This window comes from Lagopus muta, chromosome 7, assembly GCF_023343835.1.
Source record: "Lagopus muta isolate bLagMut1 chromosome 7, bLagMut1 primary, whole genome shotgun sequence".
NCBI lineage: Eukaryota > Metazoa > Chordata > Aves > Galliformes > Phasianidae > Lagopus > Lagopus muta.
Window position 1 is genome coordinate 41727656 of NC_064439.1, and position 22139 is coordinate 41749794.

At 41.0% G+C, this 22139-nt stretch overlaps 1 protein-coding gene across 9 annotated transcripts in view; it reads left to right on the forward strand.

Annotated features, from left to right (window-relative positions):
• Window positions 1-22139, forward strand: part of TMEM108 (transmembrane protein 108) — a 226412-nt gene that overhangs the window by 81077 nt on the left and 123196 nt on the right. Inside the window, exons 3-5 of one of the 9 annotated variants that reach the window (XM_048951304.1) lie at window positions 5819-5871; window positions 6620-6912; window positions 12742-12811. The exons of 5 other annotated variants lie outside the window; for them this stretch is intronic. The gene's annotated coding sequence lies outside the window, so the exon portion shown is untranslated. The remainder of the gene's footprint in view (window positions 1-5818; window positions 5872-6619; window positions 6913-12741; window positions 12812-22139) is intronic. 3 more of the 9 variants (XM_048951303.1, XM_048951305.1, XM_048951306.1) reach the window with 3 other exon arrangements.

Sequence of the window (22139 nt, forward strand, 5' to 3'; positions counted from 1 at the left end):
AAGATATAATAATGTATTACGTTCTTGTTACCTTTTACCTGGTGCCTGGATATGCTATCAGTTATTCTGAGTGCTTGTTTTACTGAGTTATTTTCAGGAAAAGTTCAGAACAGATTTAAAAATAAAAAATTCAACTGGTAGAAACTCTTCAGAAAGGCACTGGACAAGATAATCTATTAAAATAAAACTCCTGATTTTGAAGAAAGTGTATTTTTGTATGGCTGGAGGATGGTTATTATGGGACTTCAGGTTCTAGCCACTCCAATCAATGAGGGATTGGTGCAGAGCAAATGCAAAACTGCACCTCTAGCTCTATGACGCTGAAGAGCTCAAATCAGGCAGCTGTGTACTTTGCACAAAAAAGAGCAGTTACAACTGATACTAGCTGGTGTTGTCTGCATTCCAGGAAGGATTTTCAGCCAAAGTCTGTGTGATGCTCCATTCTCACCAGCTTGTGTTCAATAATAAAGGAACGGTTTCTGCTGGTGGGATGTACTGCTGCTGCTTCTCCTTTGTACCAAAATACTGCCCACCAGTTTCCTGTGTTACTTGCCATTTATCACAAGTATGCAGTCTCCTTTCTTGTGGAAGAACTAAATTTATGGAGTTCCTCTTTTTAAGAAGGAGAAGGAAACAGGCTATGTCATGACATCCTACAAATTAGGAAATGGTCTCTTATATACAGAAATAACAGGGACGGAATGTGTGAAATATTTAGAAAATGCAAAGATAAGAATCGGCAAATAAAACTTGCAAGGAAAAAACATGTTCAAGCTCTTGAGTGCTTGGGACATTCCAGTAAGTTTCCATGACTGTTTTAATGTTTCCATGACAGTAAGTTCCATGATGTTTTAATGGGGGGATACGTGTAGAAAGAACACAAAAACCTGCATGTACTGCTCTAGACAATAGATAATTCTCTGATGTTTAATTTTCTCTCACATATACTTGTGTGGTACCTGCTGTCTGCACATAAGTGTTAGATAGAATCCATATTGCTACCAACTACTGCTTGGCTAAACAAGCTAAACATCCTGGTCTGGCCTGTGCTTTCTTGTTCTGTGCACCTTCACGCTTGAGTTTAGTGAAATCCCCAGCTTTAGCCCAAATCCCTAATATAAAGGGAACCAAAGGAGGGGAGTGCTGGCTTTGTTTCTGAATATACAGTATGGTGGTACTGTTTTGTGTTCCCACCTTGCACACTTTAATCATGCAGTTTCTGAATGTGTGGACCTTTAAAGTTTTATGGTTTCTGGCATGGGAAGGAGCTCAGTCTTGGACAGGGCTTCTGGCAGTTATGTGACAAGTAATCCTTCCAAATAGGATTTGCTTTCCTGTAGCAACCATTCTGGGAATGGAGAATGAATGCATGGAGGGGAATTCAGCTTACACAGGCATAGCTCAAGTTCAGCCATTCAGAACACAAGTCAGTGACAGACAGAGTTGCACATAAATTGACTCCTTTCTGAAAAGAGCTGGTACTGGCGGCTCAGAAAAACGTACAGGGTCAGAATGTCTTGCGGTGTCTTAGTTAACTGGATTTATTGGCACTTATTCACAGCAAAAAGTGTTGTTACAGCTCCAGAGTTGCTTTGTTAGTTTTCATTTGCCAAAGGCTGTCATCCCCGCAGTAGTTATATGGATCATGAGCTAGCACTCCAGCTACTTCTGTGTACAGACTGCATCTTCATTTAGAACTTCATTGCATTTTCAGTACTGTTTGCTCTCTGCTTTAAAGCAACTGAGGTATCGTACATATCGTAGTTACTATAGTAGCTCTGCTTTTTGGATCATAGGCTGTGGGATAGAATAAATAGCTGGAGGCAATGGTGTCTTAATTGAGGTTGGGCCTTGAGTCCTCGAACTTTCATATTGTCATTTATTTGAGAATGTTACATATCAACATATCGTGGCCTTTAGGTGGTTGTGTTTTCTTTGGCCGTTGTGTTTGATTTTTCTGATGAAAAATACTGAAAAATAAATCTGAGGAAGCATGGGAATGGATTTCCTTCTGCTTTATACTCAACTCAGTTATTTCGATAATAACAGATATTATGCATGTTTTGGTTAATTTGTTTCAGCAGTCTAAGTATTAAATTAAAACCTCTTTGGAGGAGCTCCTGAAAACTTGCAGGAAGTCATATTAGAAGAGTTCAGACTCAGTAAAAATTTCCTTCAGCTCATGAAGTATTTTATAGCTCTTGTTATGACTTAGCCCCATCTTTCTACTTTCTGGTACAATAAATTTCATGTTCCTCTTCTTCGCTTTTACTGTTAGTACTGAGGAACCCCAGGCACTGACGAGCCATCAGTTGTACCAGGTATTGTGCCAGGCTTAGCATAATTTGCAAATTCTCCTTTCTGCCAAGGGCATCTAATCTAAGAGGTGAGAAAGACCGGAAGGATACAGGCAGACCCAGAAGTATAAGAGACAGAGGGAGATTTTTCATTAGCATGGTGAGCAGTGCCTTCGAATGGTTTCAAGGCACCTGTTTATGTATGTGAGTCCAAAGACTTGAAGTGATTGTATTTTAAGGTGGTGGAGAATCAGAGCATTTGGTCCCTCCGACTAGGGAGGAATCCTGAAGTTGTCAATAATGTTACTGTATTATTTGCCATGTGCTGTTTTGATGTGAATAAGAGCAACTGGGTATATACTGACGTGGAAATGGAAGCAGCTTCTTGACAGTGGGTGGAAGCTTTGCCTTTTGGAAGTGTGGGTGACATATAGTGTGCTTGTCCTGCAGTGTAATTTGTCCTGACACTTGCTGGCACTGTAAGTTCTCACTACAGTGACACTTGCCCTGTGTGACATAATTCAAAACACTTTTTAGTAATACTTCCACATGAATTGAAAGCTGTCAGACTGTCTTCTCTAATTTTAACCCTCGTGATCCCTTGTCCCCAGAGGTAGTTCTGATCTGTAGTGTTTCCCTGTGCTTCCTAAAGTAAAAAGATGAGATAGCAACTAGTAATTCCAGTGGGTTTTTTTTCTTTGCTATTGCTACACAGAAGCATGCTGGAAGTCATAGATTCATCTGCTAAATCCTGAAGGACTGTGCTTCAGAAGTTAACTCTAGCAAAGCAGACATCTTGATATAGAAGTAACAACAAAGCCAACTTGCAATAGGGAGTTTTTGTACTTGCAGCCATCAATTACCACTGACATTGGACACTAGTCATAAGATATAAAAATCCATCAAAAGGAAAATGGTGTGGAGTGAGATCAGAGCCTTAACAATCAAAGCAAATGTTGTTTTCTTGTTTTAACGTGGGTCACTGAGGAGGATTGTTAAAACTTTTGTCTCTAGGTTTTCTTCAAGGAGACTCCGTCTCTTCTTCAGTAAAGAGATGTACTTTAACACTTGTTGCTGCTTAGTCATCCACTCAAGTAGCATGTGACACACTGCAGTGATTTTTCCATCTAGTCCAAAGGACCTCTAGGCTTTCTTGATAACATTCTGTTCATGCTGATACCATTAACTATACACGGCTCATTCCAGTAGATGAGTTGCTCCTCTTCATTTCCATTCCTAGCCATAAGTAATAATGTCTGCGTTGGGATGGTAATGCACTGCTACTTCTGGTATGGGTGGAAAATTTTTAGGTGCAGGTAAATGTGTTCATTTAAGTGTGGTGGGAAAGTCACTGGATAAGCAGTAATTTGTCAGTATGACTCCTTGTTTGATAGCTGGTATAAAAGTAAACTGGTATGCTTAGTAAAACCAGACAGGAAAATGCCGTGTGAAGGTGTAGTGGAAATGCTACCTCATGGCTTGGACCAGTGACTGAGCACCTGGTAGAAAGGTGGGGCCAATGCAGAAGAGCTCAGGTGCAGAAATGCACCTCAGTGACTGGAAGGGGTGGATCCAGGATCCAGCCCTTCCCAGACCTCATTTACAGGTCAGTAGTGGAGGCAAAGGGGTCTTGCTGGTGATCCTTGCATGCACGAGGCCTTCTGAAGGTAAGTTGCTTCTTTCCTTTATTTGTGTGCCCATGGCTGTTACGTTTGAGCACGTTTTCACTTTCTGCAGTCTAGGACCTTGCTGCTCTGCTGTCATTTCTGTAATGTGATGAAAAGCACAGAAGGTAAATTTTCTGTAATGTTAACCTGAACGGGTCAGTAAGAACTAGGAAAAAGAAGTGGATACTTGAGTATACAGGATATGTAGTGCTGCCTCTATTTTCTTACTGAATGCAGAAACAAAAGCTGAGGATGTCAGCTACTTCAGATGTCTATTTGTTTGTTCTCTAGCTTCTCGCAGCCCATAATAAATCATAGCTTTGAAGACAACTTCATATAAACAGTGTGAGGTAAGGAAATGCCCTTCTCCCATTCCCTGATGCCGGTGGTCACAGAATTCACCCCTGGATCACGCAAAGCAGAGAACTAAATTCCACTTCTAAATCCTAGCACCAGGCTTGGCTGTTCACTCTGTGCTCTTAGTCCACCAGACTGAGCTTTTTGCAGAAAGAACAGGCCATACCACCCCTGCTGTCAAACAGACTAAGGGATCGGTCTGCTGAATTATATCTGTGTGTTTCTAGGTCAGATTTAAAACATGAAAAGGTTGCACTCTGCTTCAATTATTAGCTGTTCAGAAAGAGAACCAAAAATAGCAAATGGAGTACAGAAAACTTGTGAAATACAGGGGAGACTCAGACTTACAGAGAGTTCAGCTTCTTGCAAGAAATAGGCCACAGTGAACTTTTAAACTCCAGTGCTCTGTATGGGTGTGGTTACAGTGATGCTGAGATAGCACCACTTTGCTGTGCTAAAGAGGTCCCTGTCAATAAAGATCCTCTTACTGGAATGAAGTCAGTACAGAAAATGTTACAAATGTTTACAGCATGGCCTATATTTATTTCTGTATCTGTGTAGTTAGATTCCTTCACGTGCACTTTTAGAAGTTCTTTTTGTGGTGTAAACTCTTTCTTTTGTTGCTGTTTTTGTAATTTTATTCATCCATTCATTGTATGGATGATTTAAGTTACGTATATGAACTGCCTGAACAGCTTTTGTAGCAGCAAATGCATTTTTTTAAGCAAGTGTTTTCCTGCACCATTTAGTATGGAAGCAGCCATGCGAAGAAGTCGTAAGAATGCTTGTTACTAGGATAGCAGAAGCACTATTACTCACACTTTCTCAAGTGAAGCCAGCATACTCTTTGCACTTAGCTTGGAGGGGCTGCAGAGAGTCAGCTGAGTGCTAAATCCAAGTGTTTAGAAAGTGGGGAGAAAATTTATCTTCTTAATGTTCTGCAAAAGCATGTGTTTATGCATTTCAGTGTGACATCTTGATTAAAATGGATAGCAGCTTTGAAAGCGTGTATTGAAAGCATGGGTAAATGGTTCGCTATGTAAGAGAATGGTGGTTGCTTTTTATTTGACTAGAATGCACTGCTGGCTTTCCCTGCAAAGCTTTGTCAAATGTTATACATGGGGAACATTATCCATCGACTTCAAGTTGTTCAGCAACTTTCTTCTGTGCTGCGTGGGTGTTTTGAGGGGTGTTTTTGGTTGTTTCTTCGTTTGCTCCTTCATATCTATTTACAGAAGACTTTTTTTTTTTTTGTAGTTAAGGTTGGCTTTAGATGGTCACCACATACCATTCTTCTGTGACTTGCTCTGCTAGCTTTTCTTCTGTTGTCTTAATAGTTGAGGCCACATTTTACCAAAAATATTGTATATGTAAACATTCATTCTCAGAGCTTTCCTCTGAACTGAAGGATGTTGGGTTTTTTTGTTTGTTTTGGGTTTTTTTTTTTTTTTTTTGCATCACACCAAGCTTTATTAATTTGTTGCTTCCTCTTTTCAGATGTGATTTCCATCTCCTTCAATGGAATCCCTCTTGAGGTGGTGCCATCTTAGGTACTGAAATTATCCCACACTGTCAACTTTATTTCCTGATTCTGCCACACAGCCTCTTGGCTTTCAGAGCTGTGGTTGTCAGTACCAATTAGCAGGAATGACCTCACACCTCTTACTTTGGTCTTTCTTTGGCAGTCTGTTAGTCTATTCAGCTTTCAGTTTCTCAGTAGTAACTTGCCTTTTTCTGCATTGTTTTGAAGTCCATGTGTTTGCCATGCCTTAATTTTCCGCTTCTGAGGGATTTGATGTCTGTTGACATTCTTCCATCATCTTACTGCACCTTTTGAGGTTAATTTTAGCTGTCTGCTTGCTAACGACCAATCTTCTTTTATCCAGCTTTGCACTAAGTCTCTCCTGCTTGTGCCTCTCTCCTGGGATATTGTCATCCCTTGAACTTTAGTTCTGTAGAGAACTACTCTGCTTCTCAGTCACATACACGCTCAGATTGAACTTATTTTTGTATTGGTAGTTAGCGTTTTGATTCAGCTCATTTCAGATCAAATATATTCACTGGATGTTTTTTAATCTATAAGAAAACTTACATTCCTATTCTCCTAACTTATTAGGCATATATGTGCTGCCTCACAGCTTCACTTTTGTGCATATACATGAAAATCTTGCATTGTGTTCTGCAAAACCACTTCTGTGTGACTTCCAAGCCGCTTTTTCCTGGGTATCTCTTAAGAGTTTCCAGCCTGTTTCCATCCAGCCTCTTTCCTAACTTAGCATTATTTCATTCATGATTCAGGTGGCATGATACCTGACTTCCAGGTCTTGAGGAGTGAAAGGAATTCACTGGTGAGACTGCATCTTGAATGCTGCATTCAGTTTTACTGTGAGAAGGACATTGAGGCCCTGGTGTGTGTCCAGAGATGGGCAGTGAAGCTGTGAGGGATCTGGAGCACAAGTCTTATGGGAGCAGCTGAGGGGACTTGGATTATTTAGTCTCAAGAAAAGGAGGCTCACAGTGGACCTTCTTGCTCTCTGCAATTGCATGAAAGGAGGTGTTGTGGCAAGGTGGAAGTAAGCCTCTTCTCCCAGGTAAGAGTGATAGAGGGAATGGTCTCAGTTTTGCACCAGGGAGATTCAGGTTGACTTCAGTAAAAATTTCTTCCTCAAAAGTGTTATGAGGTATTGGAACAAGCTGCCTGGGGAGGTGGTGAAGTCATCTCTAGAAGTGTTAAGGAAATGTTCAGATGTTGGACTGAGGATTGTGGTTCAGTGGGAAATATTGGTGACAGGTGTATGGTTGGACTGGATGATCCTGGAGGTCTTTTCCAACCTTGGTGATTCTATAATTCTACAAATTTGGAACTTGTTAAAGAAACTTTGGCTGAGAAATCCTAATGCCAGATTTATCTATGATGGAGGTGACACCACTTACTTTAACAAAACTGCGGGAATCAAAGCCCTAGATAGTGACCTGAGGCAAGTGCTGTATGTGTGGCAGCTGAGAGCAAAGCAGTCCTAATGCAGTAACCATTGTTGGCTTTTTATTCTTCACATAAATTGCACTTCTGGAAGAGGTGTTGTGATTATTCATTGCATGACTGGAAAAAGCACAGGAAAATGATGTGATGAAATCTGTTAGGGGCACCTTCCTTGAAGGATTCCCTATAGCACTGACTCTTGAGTATGAAGATCTTCCACCCTCTGCAGTCAAAGTCCAAGTATAGAGGAAGCCTTTCTGCCCATTCTCCTGTAGATCTTCCCCAAGAACTGCACTGATAACTGTTGCAGTACCATAGGCACTGTCGTATTGAAGGTGTCTGTTCAATGCAAGAGGAATTTAGAGAAAAGCATTTAAAACCAGTGCAGTTCACCACAAGAAATTTGTGTTCTTATCAGAGATCCATTTTTTTTTTTTTTTTAAGCTCTTGTAATTCTTCATGATGAAAGAAATAACTGAATGCAGGTGAGACCTTGTACTACTGCTTCTGTCAAATTGCCTCTGTAATAGGCTAGCAAATGCACAATTTTGAAAAGCTTTTAGGAACTTAAAAATATGTTCAGTAGATTTATCAGAAGGGGAGGGTGGCTAACCTTGAGTGGTTTGAAGGACTGCCCAACTCAATGTCACGTGCAGCAAGACATCTGTACTGTGCCTGTAATGGCTCCTTTCTCATGGAAGGCTGGGTGTTTCTCCTTACTGATGTGTTTAGGAAGTGCGTAAGATTTCTAGATGGATGCTCTTATATATGAAGAGCTGAAAGTATTGGAATACAGAAGGGTAGGGGCTTGTATCTAAGCGATATACCTCACTGCCCTCTTCCCGAGGCATATGTTTAACTTACAAGAACCAGAGGATGCAGTGTACCTGCAGGGCTCCCTAGAATTGGACTTTGATTCGTGGCTGTCAGCAGTGACTTATTTATTTTCTTAGAAGAAATGGTTGTTCTCTAGAGATCAGCAACTCATTACAGTGCAGAAGCGCAACAGCACTACCTGTGTTCATAGCTCAGTCCCTCCAGTGTGGGCTGAGGCTGCAGCTGGTGAAAGGAAAGCCCTGAGGGCAGAACAAGCAGGAGGAGCTCTCCCTTGCAGCACAACTAGCATAAACTCTTTGTATAATCTCAGGTCCTGAGATCTGACACAGATAACTATCCTGAGGGGGTACTCGAAGGCTGTAATTAAGAAGTTTTTCATGTGAGGAGATGATAACTCATTGAAACATGGTAGAGAGGGTAGCTATGAAACACTTCCGTGGGTATTTTTCAATGTTTTTATCTTCAATTTAACCTCCAGTTGTACTGAATCACCTTCTCGTATGAAATGTTTGAGTGAATTAAGGCAAATACTAAACTCAGTAGTAAGAAAGGGATCACTTGCTATTTTTTGTTCAAAGTACCAGTAATAGTGCTCTGCAGCTGTACCACGCCACCTTGCAGTGATGCAGGAAACTTGTCAAGAGCTCTCCATGTAAACTGCTAATGAACCTTTGTAATGTCCACCTGAGGCAGCATGTTATGCATGCCAGGCAGTGCTCTGTGAGCAGCTACACTGTAATTAGTGTGGCTGTTTATGAGCAGAAGTATGGTATCTGAAGAGGATGGAAGAAAGCCCAGTCTCGTACCCAACCCCCGAGGCCTTAGCACTATGACAGCAGGAGTGCCAGAAATAGAAATTGGGAGTCTCAGCTCCTGGAAGAATGACTTCATCCCTGGGCAAATTTCTTCCCTTAGCAACTTTTGTCTATCTGGTTTAGCCCACCTTTTTTTCCCCCCTACGTTTTTAGCAGAGAAACAGTTTTGCACTAAATTAGCCTTTAAATAAAGGTAATTGCAATCAAATCTCTTCAGAGAAGTCTGATGTTGATGTGGGTTTGTTTGCTTTTCAAAGTTAGGTACTGCAGGAATCATACTGAGCTGTTTCTTGTCATGGAGTCTGTAGTGACTCTATGGCAAGAAACAGTGACATTTAAGCACTTGTTTTCTTTAAATAGAGTGCCATTCCCAATGTGCAAGGCAAGGAAATTTTTGCATGATTGGGAATCTTCATCAAAAACACAGCCACTATTTATTTATTTATTTTTTACCCCCTCCCTCTTTCATGACCCTCCCTACTAGCATAAATGCTAAAAGCTAAGATTTCTATTCTTTAGAGATCCTCCCCTACAACAGTCTAAAAATCTATCATGTTAAGTGCAGTACAAGCACTGAGGTTTTATGGTACTGAGTTACAAGCGCATCTAAGTTTGTGAAATATGATCAGTGAAGGACTGCTGAAGCTGATCTAATCACTGGAGCTTACTGCCCGTGGCTGACAGCTGAGCAATTGTGTAAATAGGTAAAGGTCAGAGTTAATCCACTGCTTTACATACTGGCCCTTTCCAAGCACAGTGCAACAAGCTGTGTAGGTGGGGACTATTTGGGTCTTGCTGATGGTGTATGCAGTAGCGGGAGAAAAATAGCTAAGGAAAAAGAGCAGCAGCAGTGCTGTTCGTACCTCAGAAGGGGTTGCCTGATTACTGTTATCAAATAGATGGATACTCACTGCTTTGCTGCAGCGTTTCTAATGTCTGAAATAATGTGCTGACCACAAATATAATTTAGTAACAGAAAACTGAGTTGATGCCAGTCTAGTGTATGGATAAGGGCAAGAACTATTACAAAGATGCAGAATCTTTGCACAAATGCCCAGTTGTTTCTGGGATGTGTCCTTTGGCTGAATTTATTTTCCCTTCTGCATTTTTGAGCTTTGGTTTTAAATGGTATGGAGGTATCACTTAAAAGAAATTACTACAGACACTTTTATCCCATTTTTACATAGCTTTTTCTGCTGGGCAGATGATCTGGTCCTTACTGAGTAAAAGGAAACATTGAGTAAGTGAGGCGTCTGTCTTGACTGCAGAAAACAGACTACATCACTAACTGCTTTGAAAAAGCATACAGGACCTTCCCTGAAACCAACAGTAATCTTCCCATTGGCTTAGTGGTTGAAGTTGTGCAGTTATTTTCAATAACTGTTTTGGGCAGGACTGGCCTCCTCAAGGGGACAAAGATTTGATAGCAAAAAAAGCAGCTAGAGACTTCAGTCTTGTAGTGAGCCTACAGTCCGCTTAAGTAAGCAAGACTTTTGTCAGATGTAATATCAGTTCTTTGGTCCAAAACACTGATACCTGCAGCTGTGGATAAGGTTGCTGTAAAAATTTTTGGTGCAGCTTCTCTGGTTGTAAATCTTCTCTCAGTAATTGGTTACTTTCTATACTATGCGTTGTGTAACACATCCAAGAATTATACTTACCCAAACATGGGACTTCTGCTATTCTGCATACAGGAGCGTTGTTACGTTACAAAACTTTGTTAGTCTTGTGAAGAATATTAGCTGCTGATTCCAGTGTCACCTTTGTATATTTAAAAGGTTGATACACTATGGTCTACTTGAGTTTTAAGTTGGGGGAGTGAGGGGGAAGAACACTAAAAACATTCAGGGTGAATTGAGTGTTATTCTCTGCAGCTTTTTTCTCTAATCCTGTCTCCATGGAAGGAAAAATTCAACTATTAATATTCTTGCTCTCCTTTTTTTTCCTATTAAGATAACTACTGCATATAGAATTCTAACTGCAGAGTTTCAGGGAAGTCTAATAAGATAATAAACTACCTTCAAAATCATAGGCAACTTTCTGATATTCTTGTTCAGGATCATGCCATTTCATCACTGTGTACTAAAGGCAGTGTCCTCTCAGAGATATTACACTAGGTGAATATGGGCCAACTTACTACTTGGTGTGATCTATTTGATATCAGGATCTGGTCTCATATGAGTTCGTTGTTCCGATCTATTCAATGAAATACCAGTCACTTCAGTTCTTCTCCTTTTAATTAACAATTACAGTGCATTTATACTTTCAATTCATGTAATTCAACAGCAGATGATGAAAAAGATCATAGATAAGCTGACTTATTGCACTGCTGAAGCAGGGTTGTTCCTGGTGTAATATTTTCCATTGTCTTCCTCATTACACCTTTGAGTGACTTGGAAGATAGATTGCCCATAATTTCCCTTTTCTGGTTACAGATCAGCTTCTTAAATGAGTTTCAGTAGCAGGTGCATTCTTTGCAGTAAGCAGATCATCAGTGTAGAGTGACTTGGGGATTGACCAAGTTGAATCTATGTTTTTCTTATAATTATGAAACAGCCTGTAAACTTTCATGGCTAGATGGTGCAACTGGAAGAGAAAAAACACAAACACAACCCATTGGCTTACAAGGGTCAGAAAAGGCGTAGGCATTCCTTCTTGATCAGTAGCCATGTGATGACACAACCTGTGTCTTGCGGCAGGAGAGCCAAATGGATAAATGCATGCTTTGTGTTATTTAAAGATTAACAGAGCTTTACTTGTAAAGGGAAAAGATTTGTCTGACTGGAAAACTCCTGCCTGAGGTTACAAAGACTTCTTTTTCGAACTGACATTGCTTTCCCCCTTTATGGCTATGTGGAGTATTTTTAGGTGCTTTATTTAAGCAATTGTGTTTAGGACTCAGCAGTAAATATGACAAACTTGGTGGTGAGTAGATTTTTCTGCCAGAAGTTGTGGATTAAATCCCTTGTTAGGGAAGTGGCAGTGTTCCAAACCATAATTACTAAATTCATTGTAATGCAGAGAGGCAGGCAGGTTAACTAAGAAATGATCTTTAGTATGAGTCCTTCCCCTTTTTGTAACTCATAAATACGCAGACTAATTGGCAATCCAGTCTAGTCATATGAAGGTCTTGTAATTCAGGTTAAACTGTTCTTTCCAGCAGTCCATCAAACTTCAGTTTTTTACTAATCCAGCCATGACCAACCTGTGGCCTGGGGGCCACATGCAGCTTAGCGTATCTCATGCTACAGCCCTCTGAATTCTTGGATAGAATGAATAAAGCTGCAATCAGACGTTCAGTTCAAAGAAAAATCTGATGAGGTCTCTTTACCATACCTTTATAAGCCCCATCTTACCAGAAACATCCCTCGCTTCACAGTCGTGTCTTGTTCATGGCATTGCTGTTTGGCTGTATGTACATTTGTGACCTGCTGTTTTGGAGGGTGAAGCACAGGAAGAGTAACGTTTCTGTCAAAAGCCTCTGACAAACACTTAAAGAACTCGCTGAGAATTGCAGCCACTGTTGTGAAACCAACAGTGTCCAAAGCCAAGTCAGATATCCCACCTGTCCTATGCGTTTGTTGTTTTCTTTGTTTTAACTTATTTTTATATAATTTTAGTTTTGTTAGTTACATACATTAAGCATACAAATATTTTTTTCATGCCTCAAGACAATTCCTCTTCACTCAGTGCAGTCCAGACAAGCCAGAAGGTTGAACACTCATGCACTAAGCCTTTAATTGCGTAGGATTTATCCAGATTACTTCTATTGTTTATTTTTTCCCCAGATTACTTTTATAATCTCTCACAGAAATGATTGCCAGTGTAGGAGTGCTTCAGATGAGTTACTTCTGAGTGGTAAGTCTTTGCACTCTTATTTAATAGAGCAGATGTATGAAAGAAGTGTAAAATTTGAGCCACTGTAGCTCTCATCTGGTCACTTAAACCAGATTGCAGAAGTGATTACTGAAGTATGTTACCCAGTTTGGCTGTTAGACCCATTCACTGAGTTTTATTCTTCCTGTCTGTGGAAACAAAACTCAGTCATTCCAAGTTTGTCCAGGTAATTATATCTGTAGAATTACCAAAGAAAAAGGGACTGGGGATGCAAATGATCTGTGTGCTTGGCTTTACAAAGAGGTGTTAAATGCTCTGTTGTATTTGTTCTCATCATTAAGGAATTTTGCTGGCAAAAGCATGTCAATCATGAAATAAGGGGTGACAAAATAAATAGGCTGGAGGGAAGTATAAATGTGGCTCAGCAAACTGAGCAGAGAGAAGAGATGGGAGGTATTCCTGACTTTACAGCTGTCTGTCTGAGTGACTTGCTCTGTGACACAAAACACCTTCACTTGTCAGTGTGCCTCTGTTGGAAGGTTATTCGTCTTACCTGAGTTAATAAGAGGTCCTGGTGTTTGTTTTGAGCTCTGGGAACTTTGAATGGAAAGGGTTATGTGGATAAATAGACAGATGTAGAAATACAGACAGGCATCTCAGCCTGATGGAGTTGTGGAGCTCAGAACTGCTGCCACCATTATAAGGACTGGAAGAAACATACCAGGAGCTGCTAAGCAATGCCACAGCATTTTTTAGACACTTATGACATGTTTGGCTTGGCAGTGAATATGGGGAAATATTTAGCTTAATGCTTGAGTTCTAGAGGGAAGAGGGAGGAATGTGGGGAGGAAAGGTCATTTGTTGTATTTTTTTTTTTTTTAGTTGTCTTTTTCCTGTCCTTAGAGCTGAAATTCATTCCTTGCCTCTTCTAGAGCCCCAGCTGTTTACTCTGTTATGTCACTTGCATTTTAATATGAAACATTTTCAGTTGCCAAGGATTACCTTACGAAGAGAATAAGTCTTTGTATATGCATTCACTAAAGATCTTGGTAGGGGGATGGCTGGTCAGCTCCAGGGTGGTGCTTGTTAGGTGATTATAGCAGCTCTTCTCAGGACACTTGCTTCTACTGCTCATCCTCTCTATTTGTGATTCACTCCATTTTTAAGCTGTTTAATGATTGTCTTGAAAACAATTCAATTTACAGTGGTCTTCCAAAACTAACAATAACCTGACCTTCCATAGCATCATTGTGTTCTTTCCCCTTGCTTCGGACCTTCTGTATACTTCTTCACTCATTCACCTTTCACTCCTTGATTTAATCTCTCCTGGTGACATGATGTTCAGAGTAGAAAGCATGAATGGGAATAGCTTTTCTGCACAATGCAGAGAGAAGCCTGTTACTTCTTCCCTTCCTCACACAATAACAGGTGGCATGGAAGGAGTTTTAAAGCCATGAAGATGCAAGGGAGCAGCATTTCTTCAAGAAAGACAAGCAGCTTGTCTTTCTTTCCAAAGAAACTTTTCATTCCAAAAGTAATGTGCAGAGAGAGGAAGAGCCAGATGGGTCCTAAGGTAAAACCAGGCAACTTGAAAGTGGAGTGAGCAGCAGTTTACTCAGTCTGAGCATCCTCTCTGGTGATGAGCCCGTTGTGGGTTCCTAGTGCTGGATGTGAACCTTCTGCTACTGCACGTTATGTGCAGGCAGTCCCAGGTTTCTAGCCTCCTTGACTAACTCCACAGACTCTAATGGATATCCAGCACCTGTGGATGTTCTTTGCAAAGAGTAACTTCCAAATGTGACAAATGTGCAACCAGTTGGCCTTCTCTGTGTTGTGCGAAGAGCTGGGAGCTGGTGTGGCCTTAAGAACTTAGGTCTTCTGTGGGCACTATGGACACTGAGACACACTGATTGCAGTAGTACCACTATGGTACCTTGGGCTGATTTTAGTTATCTCATCATCAGGAATGCATTTTGCTTATGAATTTGTGCGGTTCACTTGGGTTTGAGGAGATCAGTTGCAAACAGCAGGGCCAGGTGGCAAGGCTTCTTCAGCAGCACTGCTTCAATTTCTCAGCCCTCTCTGCAGATGGGAAACAAGATTCATGAGATTTTATTCCATGAGGATCAGCCATGAGACAATGCTTAATGGGGGCACGTTTTGTTGACTGCACAAGGCATTGCGCTTTGCCAGTGCCATTGCCTGCATGTGATGCTCATGTGAACTCTAAGCAAAGTTATACCATGGGTTGTTTCTAACTAATTGATGTGTTATTTAGGAAAACAACTTATTTGTAAACTAGAATCATTATTTATTCATTTTAAATCATGGAGAAAGGCATTTCATACTGAGGTCTGCTGCCTCTGCAGTACAGTTCATTACTCAAAAGAATGATCTAGGGTTTCTTCTTTCTTAATTCAGGCATCTGTGATGTTAATGTTACTGTGTTTTATAATTGGTACTTGATAGTTTAAGTGGATAATCAGCTAAGACATAACTGCAACTTACCAGGAAACAATTGAAAATTTAGGATAATAAGGCTGATTAGACACTATTATGCCAGTCTCATGCTAAGATAATTCTACTGAGTTGAAGTAGCACAAATAATACAGTAAGGTATAAGATATACAGTGGTCAGGCAGACCCTTTGCATATGCTGCTCCTCTGTGCTTTGGGAAGACATAGCCCAGCGGGTAAACTGCTATTAGTGAGAAGGGCTGAATGATCCTTGAGCATGGGATTCGAGATGTTACTTCCTTGTGATCTTAGCAACTTATTTTGTAAAGAAAAAATTGAAGACAAGCTAAAAAACATCCAATAGCAGTTATTTAAAATACTTTTCTTTTGTTGTCTAGGCTTAATACTCTAGTTTAAAGTGCAGAAGGAAAAGCTTGTTGTCTAGCATTTTTCAAATCCACTGGGGATGTCTATTAGCTGCCAAGGCAGGTGCTCATGTCCAGCAGAGGAAACCACATGCATTGTTCCAGTGAACAAGCGTGGGGCTGCCAGAACATGGCTTGCTTCATCTCCCAACTCACAGCCCGGTCAGTGGAACCATGCTGATGTGCAGTTTGGGGAGAAGGTGAACAAACGCTGCTTTAAGTTATCTTCATGGTTCTCAGGCACCAGGCTGTGTGAGAAAGTATTTAGCCCTCAGCAGAGAGCATTGCAGCCTTTTTGCCAGGGTACTGAAGGGAGGTGATGCAGAGCGGTGCAGCGATGTTGGGGTTTCTCCTTTTTTTTGTAGCAAAGAGAGGAAAACATTTGCTTGTACATCCCAAGGGCTCATTCTGTCCTTGTTTCTCGTCCATAGTGCTGTGGAGGGGGGAAAATAAATGGAGATCCACTGATGAAAATACTTTTTTTTTTTTTTTTCCCCCTCATGTTGTATTTTTTCCTTTAGTGTGCAGTGCTTCTCTGATAGCCTTTCAATAAGTAAACTGACCTGTTGTTTTGGGAACTCATGTCACCCAAATCCTTTGGATCTGTTTGTCAGACTCTCAGTACTTATGAGGCTCCTGAAGCCCGCACACTGAGGGACAGTAAATCCAATCTGCAAAAGCATCAGCTAATCTCCATCTCTTCGGCATGACCTAGTGTTGTCTGGCATGGTGATGTGATGTTTGGTCAGGATGTGTTAAAGCATCATATGCATGACTCCACCATGCTTAAGCGTAACAAGTTGTTGCTCTTATTCAGTGTTTACTTTTCTTCCCCAAAAGTCACTAAAAGAGAAAAGATGTAACAAATGTCTTGGGTTGAAGGGAAAGAGTGACTCCGTGTCCTCTGGAGCATCATGTACAGGCAAAGATGTGCTGCTCCAGCCCCTACCTTGCAGAAGCCAACCTGTCTGCTGAGATCACAACACAGCCTTCTCTTTCCAGGACGGTGTCAGAGGGGATTTCATGAGTTTATTGAGGAGAGGGAAAGAGAAAGGTTCCTTTTAGGAAATGGGCTGCCAGTGGAATGAATACTTTGCCAGATTTTTTTTTTTTAAACTATTATTTATATATATTGGCCTATTCTTGTATATCTTTAAGATTTTCCTTAATGGTCCTTTTTTATTCTCTGTACAGTGAAAGTCATTTCTCCATGTATCCTCTTTTGTCCAAGCATGAGATGAATTGCTTTCTGTGAATTTAATAGGTACAATTTGCGACTGTTAAGATTTCTTTTTTTTTTTTTATGCTTTGTCTGTGAAACTATTGTGAAGATTTTGAAAACTGATTACCCAAGAGGAACTGGATCCCATTTCAGTTTTTGCTTTGATGCCAAAGTAATTTTTGAAGGCAGAACTCTCATCTGTCTTTTGAGTTTTATTACTGAGAAAATAGTTGAGCTGATTTCATAGAATCGTAACGGTCATTTGAATTGGAAGGGACCTTTTGAAGGTCATCTAGACTAACTCCTCTGCAGTGAACAGGGTTACCTCCAGCTGGACAGATTGCTCAGAGCCTTGTCCAGCCTGACCTTGAGCATCTCCAAGGATGAGGCTTCCATCACCTCTCTGGGCAGTCTGTTGAAGTGCTTCATTGTCCTTATCATAAAAAGCTGTTTCCTTATATCAAGTTGAAATCTCCCCTATCTTAGTTTGAAACTATTTCCCCTTGTCCTTTCACAACAGACCTTGATAAAGAATCTGTCCCCTTCTTTCTTATAGACCCTCTCCTTAGATACTGAGAGGCCATGACTCGGGTGCAAGGCTTTGCATTTGGCTTTGTTGAACCTCATGAGGTTCTTGTGGGCCAATGTCCCAGCCTGTCTACATCTCTCTGAATGGCATCCTGTCCCTCAGGTGTACCTCACAGCATGATGTCAGCCATAAACTTGCTGTGGGTATCAGCAATCCCACTGATGAAGATCTTAAAGAGCACTGGTCTCAGTTCTGACCCCTGAAGGACACCACTCGTCATTGATTTCTATCTAGATGTGAAGCCATTGACCGCCACTTTCTAGGTGTGGTCTCACAACAACTTCCTTGTCCATCAAACAGTCCTCCTGTCAAACCCGTATTTGGACAGAAGGGTGATGTGGGGGACCAAGTCAAAGACCTTGCTGAGGCCTAGAATAGATTAGTATCTGGTGGAACTGTTACCTTCCTTGACTCATGGAAAAAAGAGACTTGGCCACCTTCCTAATTCAGGTAAGAAATTTTGGATTCTCAGAAGTTTCCTGATAAACACCATCTAGGCTGTGGCCTGAATTGTAGCCGTGGCTGTGGTTCTGTATGTCTGTGAGTCAGAAAATCCGATGGATTGACTTCTGTCCATTTATTTTGGATACTAATTACATCTACTTGACTTACTATTAAACTGCTAATAGTGCTTGAACTATACACTAAACTTCAAATAGACAAGCTTTTCCTCTTTTCTCTTCATCTCTGTAATACTTATTTGTTAATTCATTTGTCACGTATCCAACAAGATGAATCTGTCTGAAGAGCAGCTGAAAGCTGAGTGTAATTCAGCAATGTCCTCATACAGCATTTTCCAAGGGGAAATGGAAAATCCCACAATGACAGTCATAGCCCAGCTGCACATTTTAAACACTATTGTAACTCTGAATGATTCCATTGTAAAAAAATTTAAGTAATGAAGATCTAAAACGTTTTTTCTGTTGCAACCAAACAAATCAGCACACGTTGAACGTGGCCCTGCCACTGTTAACTGACATAAAACACTGGGAAATGTCATATTTTGTTGTGCACTTAAAACCCCACCAGCCCTATCTCAGCATGGCTGTCACATTTATAATGTTAGAGTGTTTTATGATGGCTACAGCTTTTATTGATGACCCTTACTGCTCATATGAAACACACAGTGACTGTGTTACCAAGATTGCATCACTCCCCCCTTTTCCTTCTCTGCATCCAAAGTAACATTTAGCACTAAATTGAGTGTTTATCTTTGGATGTTAAAAATAAAATTAAAAAAATCACTAGTAGGTTAAAGTTATCAGATCAAATTATAACACTACTTATATCTTCTCTCTCACAAGACTGCCTGAGTCAGTACTTTATGGGAAGGAAATGTCAAATTCAAATGCTTTACATAACAAGAAAAACTTGTTACTAGGCAGATTGGATATAGTGAACCTTGGTATGTATTCTCCATGGAGAAGGTATTAGGCCGTTGTTCTGGGCACCTATAGTTCCCAGTTGTGTTCTGATATCAGCTAGTCCTTTCTGACCAATCTATTCAACTTAAGAAAGTATCCAGACAAATAGGTGGAACTTATCTTTTTTTTCTGTCCATACAACTTTTCAAGGATTAAAAGACACAAACAAGGAAACTTGGAGTTACTGTAGTGGGTTTGTCTGTTGTTATAGGCTTTGATCTTTGAAGTATGGCTGATCAGCTTGAAGTCTGAGATCCTTCAATGGAGGGAATTCTCCATTCAGTTTGGCTGTGTATAGAAAAATCCATTCTTTATCCTCTTGTATATCCTCCTCCAGGGGCTTTGAAGTTCCTAAATGCAACATACTGTCTCTTGCTGACTTCTGTGCAGGCCTGGTGTGGGCTTGCTTGGGAAGCTGAAGATGATAAACAGGTGGGAAGTCAAATTGTGTGTGTTGTCACCCATTTTGTCTGAGGAGGAGCAAGTTGTTTACTGACCTCTTCTTGCTTTGATGAGCTCTGTGTTCCACCTCTCATCTGGGAAGCTCTGCTTGTTGTTACCTATCACTAGTGAGTGTTATTGTGCACATGTGGATGTTGCAGAGCTGTTTATCTATTGTGTAAGCAGCAGTCTTGTCATGCAGCCTTTGAGGATGAGAAGAGCATATGATGGACATGTGTATGATTCAGACAACTGAGCAATGCCTGCCTGGAATTATAACTTTGTGCTGTGTTCTGTACAGGATCTGTGAGATCAAGGCAGAGAGCCTTACTGAGAGTTAAGAGGGACTTTGAGAGCCTACGAAACTCCCTTTGGCAGCCCTGGAGGTGACTCAGTGAATGGCTGAGGCACGGCGGAGGGGTGGAAGTACTTCATAGCTGCATCTGCCTGGTCTGGTGGGAAGGGCTGTGGCAGGTGGATGGGAAATTCTTGGCTGTGCAATGTCAGTGTTGCAGGACTTTGGCCTGTAAAAAGATCTATGTGTAAAAGCCTGAATAGGCTACTTTTTTTTCATCTGTGGGGTAATTTTTTTAGATAGCTGTGATCTTTGCAAAGCGCGCTACTGACGGTCGATGGGCAAACTCAAAGCACCAAGTTCCAAAAGCAGTATCAGTGGGGGAAAAAAGTTATCCCAATGCAGGACAACTCAGTGACTAGTAGCTTAGTGACAAAGCTTATTAAATATTTCCTCTTCCTGTTTGGAACTTTTCTGGAGCTGTAAGGCTGGGAGGGGGGTTCAGGAGTGAAACCAAGCATTATTTTGGAGTACACTCACACCATGTGAGATGGGAACCAGAGGAAATGCCACCTGTGTATCACAGAACATATTGTCTTTGCAAGGATAAATGCAGTAATGTTTGCTGTTCTCCTTGGCAGTGCTGGCTGACCTGGGCTGTTCTTAGGGGCAGATGTTGACTCACAGCAGAGAAAGGGATGCTGCATCTTGATGACCTGTGGTGATGTCTTCAGTAGACAGTTCAGTGACAAGATCATGTGCTTGCTCTGTATCCACATGAAATAAACCATTGACCGTCCCCTTCTTTTTCTTTGTGGATGTGCAGTAGTCTGCGACAGAACAAATGCCAGAAATGTGCAGTGTTTTCCTAATGCAGCTAGAGTGATTTTAGACATGTGTTTCTTCTCTTGAATGCCTTGCAAGCTTCATGTGTTAAGAATACACTCCCTAGTATTCTGCTTGGCCATCTCTATTGCTACTTCTGAAACATGTTTGTTTCTGTGCCTAAAGCTGGGAAACCTCTGATTCTTGACCCTTTAAGGAAGCCTATTCAGTACAGAGGTAAGATTTGTAGATAAAGTACCAAGGGTAGAAGGAAAAAATGTTTCTTTGGCTTCTTGCTCCTTCAGCACAGGAGACTTAAGAGGGGAGCTGTGTGATGGCCATGTGACCTTCTGGGCGCAAAGTGATCTGCGCAGTCTTAAAAGGTGAAGTGCAAAGCAGCACTGGAAGTTCAGTCATCAGCCAAGGTAAAGGCTGTGGGGCACAATACATACATGCAGAACAGGCATTTTGTGACATACCTCATATACAAGGGACTACCTCCTATTTTAGGATGTTAGTGGTGTGGCAGTAGAGGTTGACTTCCCACCAATATTCCATTACGTTTTGTTGCCATATGACAGCAGGAGGGGCAGTCTGACAGAATGGTGCATATGAAAAAAAGTGGGATTGAATTCCTCCATGTGGGGGGAAAAATGGCCCCTATTGACATTTATTGATGCTTATTGAACATTTATGGGGACCAAACCATGGATGTCAGCACAGCCGAAGAAGTAGGTGGTGCCTTTCAGTAGTGGTGACAGCAGTGTGAAAGGCAAGCCACATTCTGGATGGCCGTGCAGACTTTTTTGAGTGTGACATGCAGGCTCTTGTTTGTCACAGTCAAAAATGCATAGCTAATGGTGGAAACTATGTTGAAAAATAGTGTTTTGTAGGTGATAATTTGCTCTCACAAATAGTGCTATTGTGGTCTTAATATCTGCTTTAGGTTGCATAGAAATAAATAGGAGACATTACTCTTGGAGCAACCTACATGATTCTGTACCAACTACTGCTGGTAGTAATGACTGGGGATGTCATGATAAAAAAAGAAAGGCTGCTGTTACTTCCACACAGTGCATTTTAGACTGACACAGCTAGTGCCAATTGACAGATTTTTAGCAGGGGGTAGATATTTCCTACCAAGGGGTACATACAGAGTATATAGGTAAAACTGTATTTTTTTTTAGTAATATGCATGTGATGGCAGTCTGAAATACAGGTCTCATTTTTGTGCAACTGCCCGGATTAGAGCCTGTACAACAAAGCCCTTCACTACGTTTGTCTTGTCACTGTATGAAGTGTTGACCTAAAGCCTTGCTTGTGTTTCTGCTTGTATACCATAACAGTAGAGTAGCTGTTGTTGTGTCTGCATGAATAACAAAGGCATCCTATTACCATCTGTCATGTCATACTTGTAATTTTCAAGATTTAGCCTCAGCCCTCCTGGTGCGATTGACTTAGAATCATGATTGACATTAATAACTATTCTTAAAAGTCAAAAAGCAGGCTTTATTTCTGACAAGGGGGGTATGTTTGATTGATAGTGAACTCATTACAATTATTTACTGGAAGCCAGGAGCCCTGGTGCAGTGATGTTTATGACAGCTTTGGTTCAGTGCTCACTTAAAACTACACACTCCAAGTGGGTTTGCTCCAAGTGCTCCAGACAGC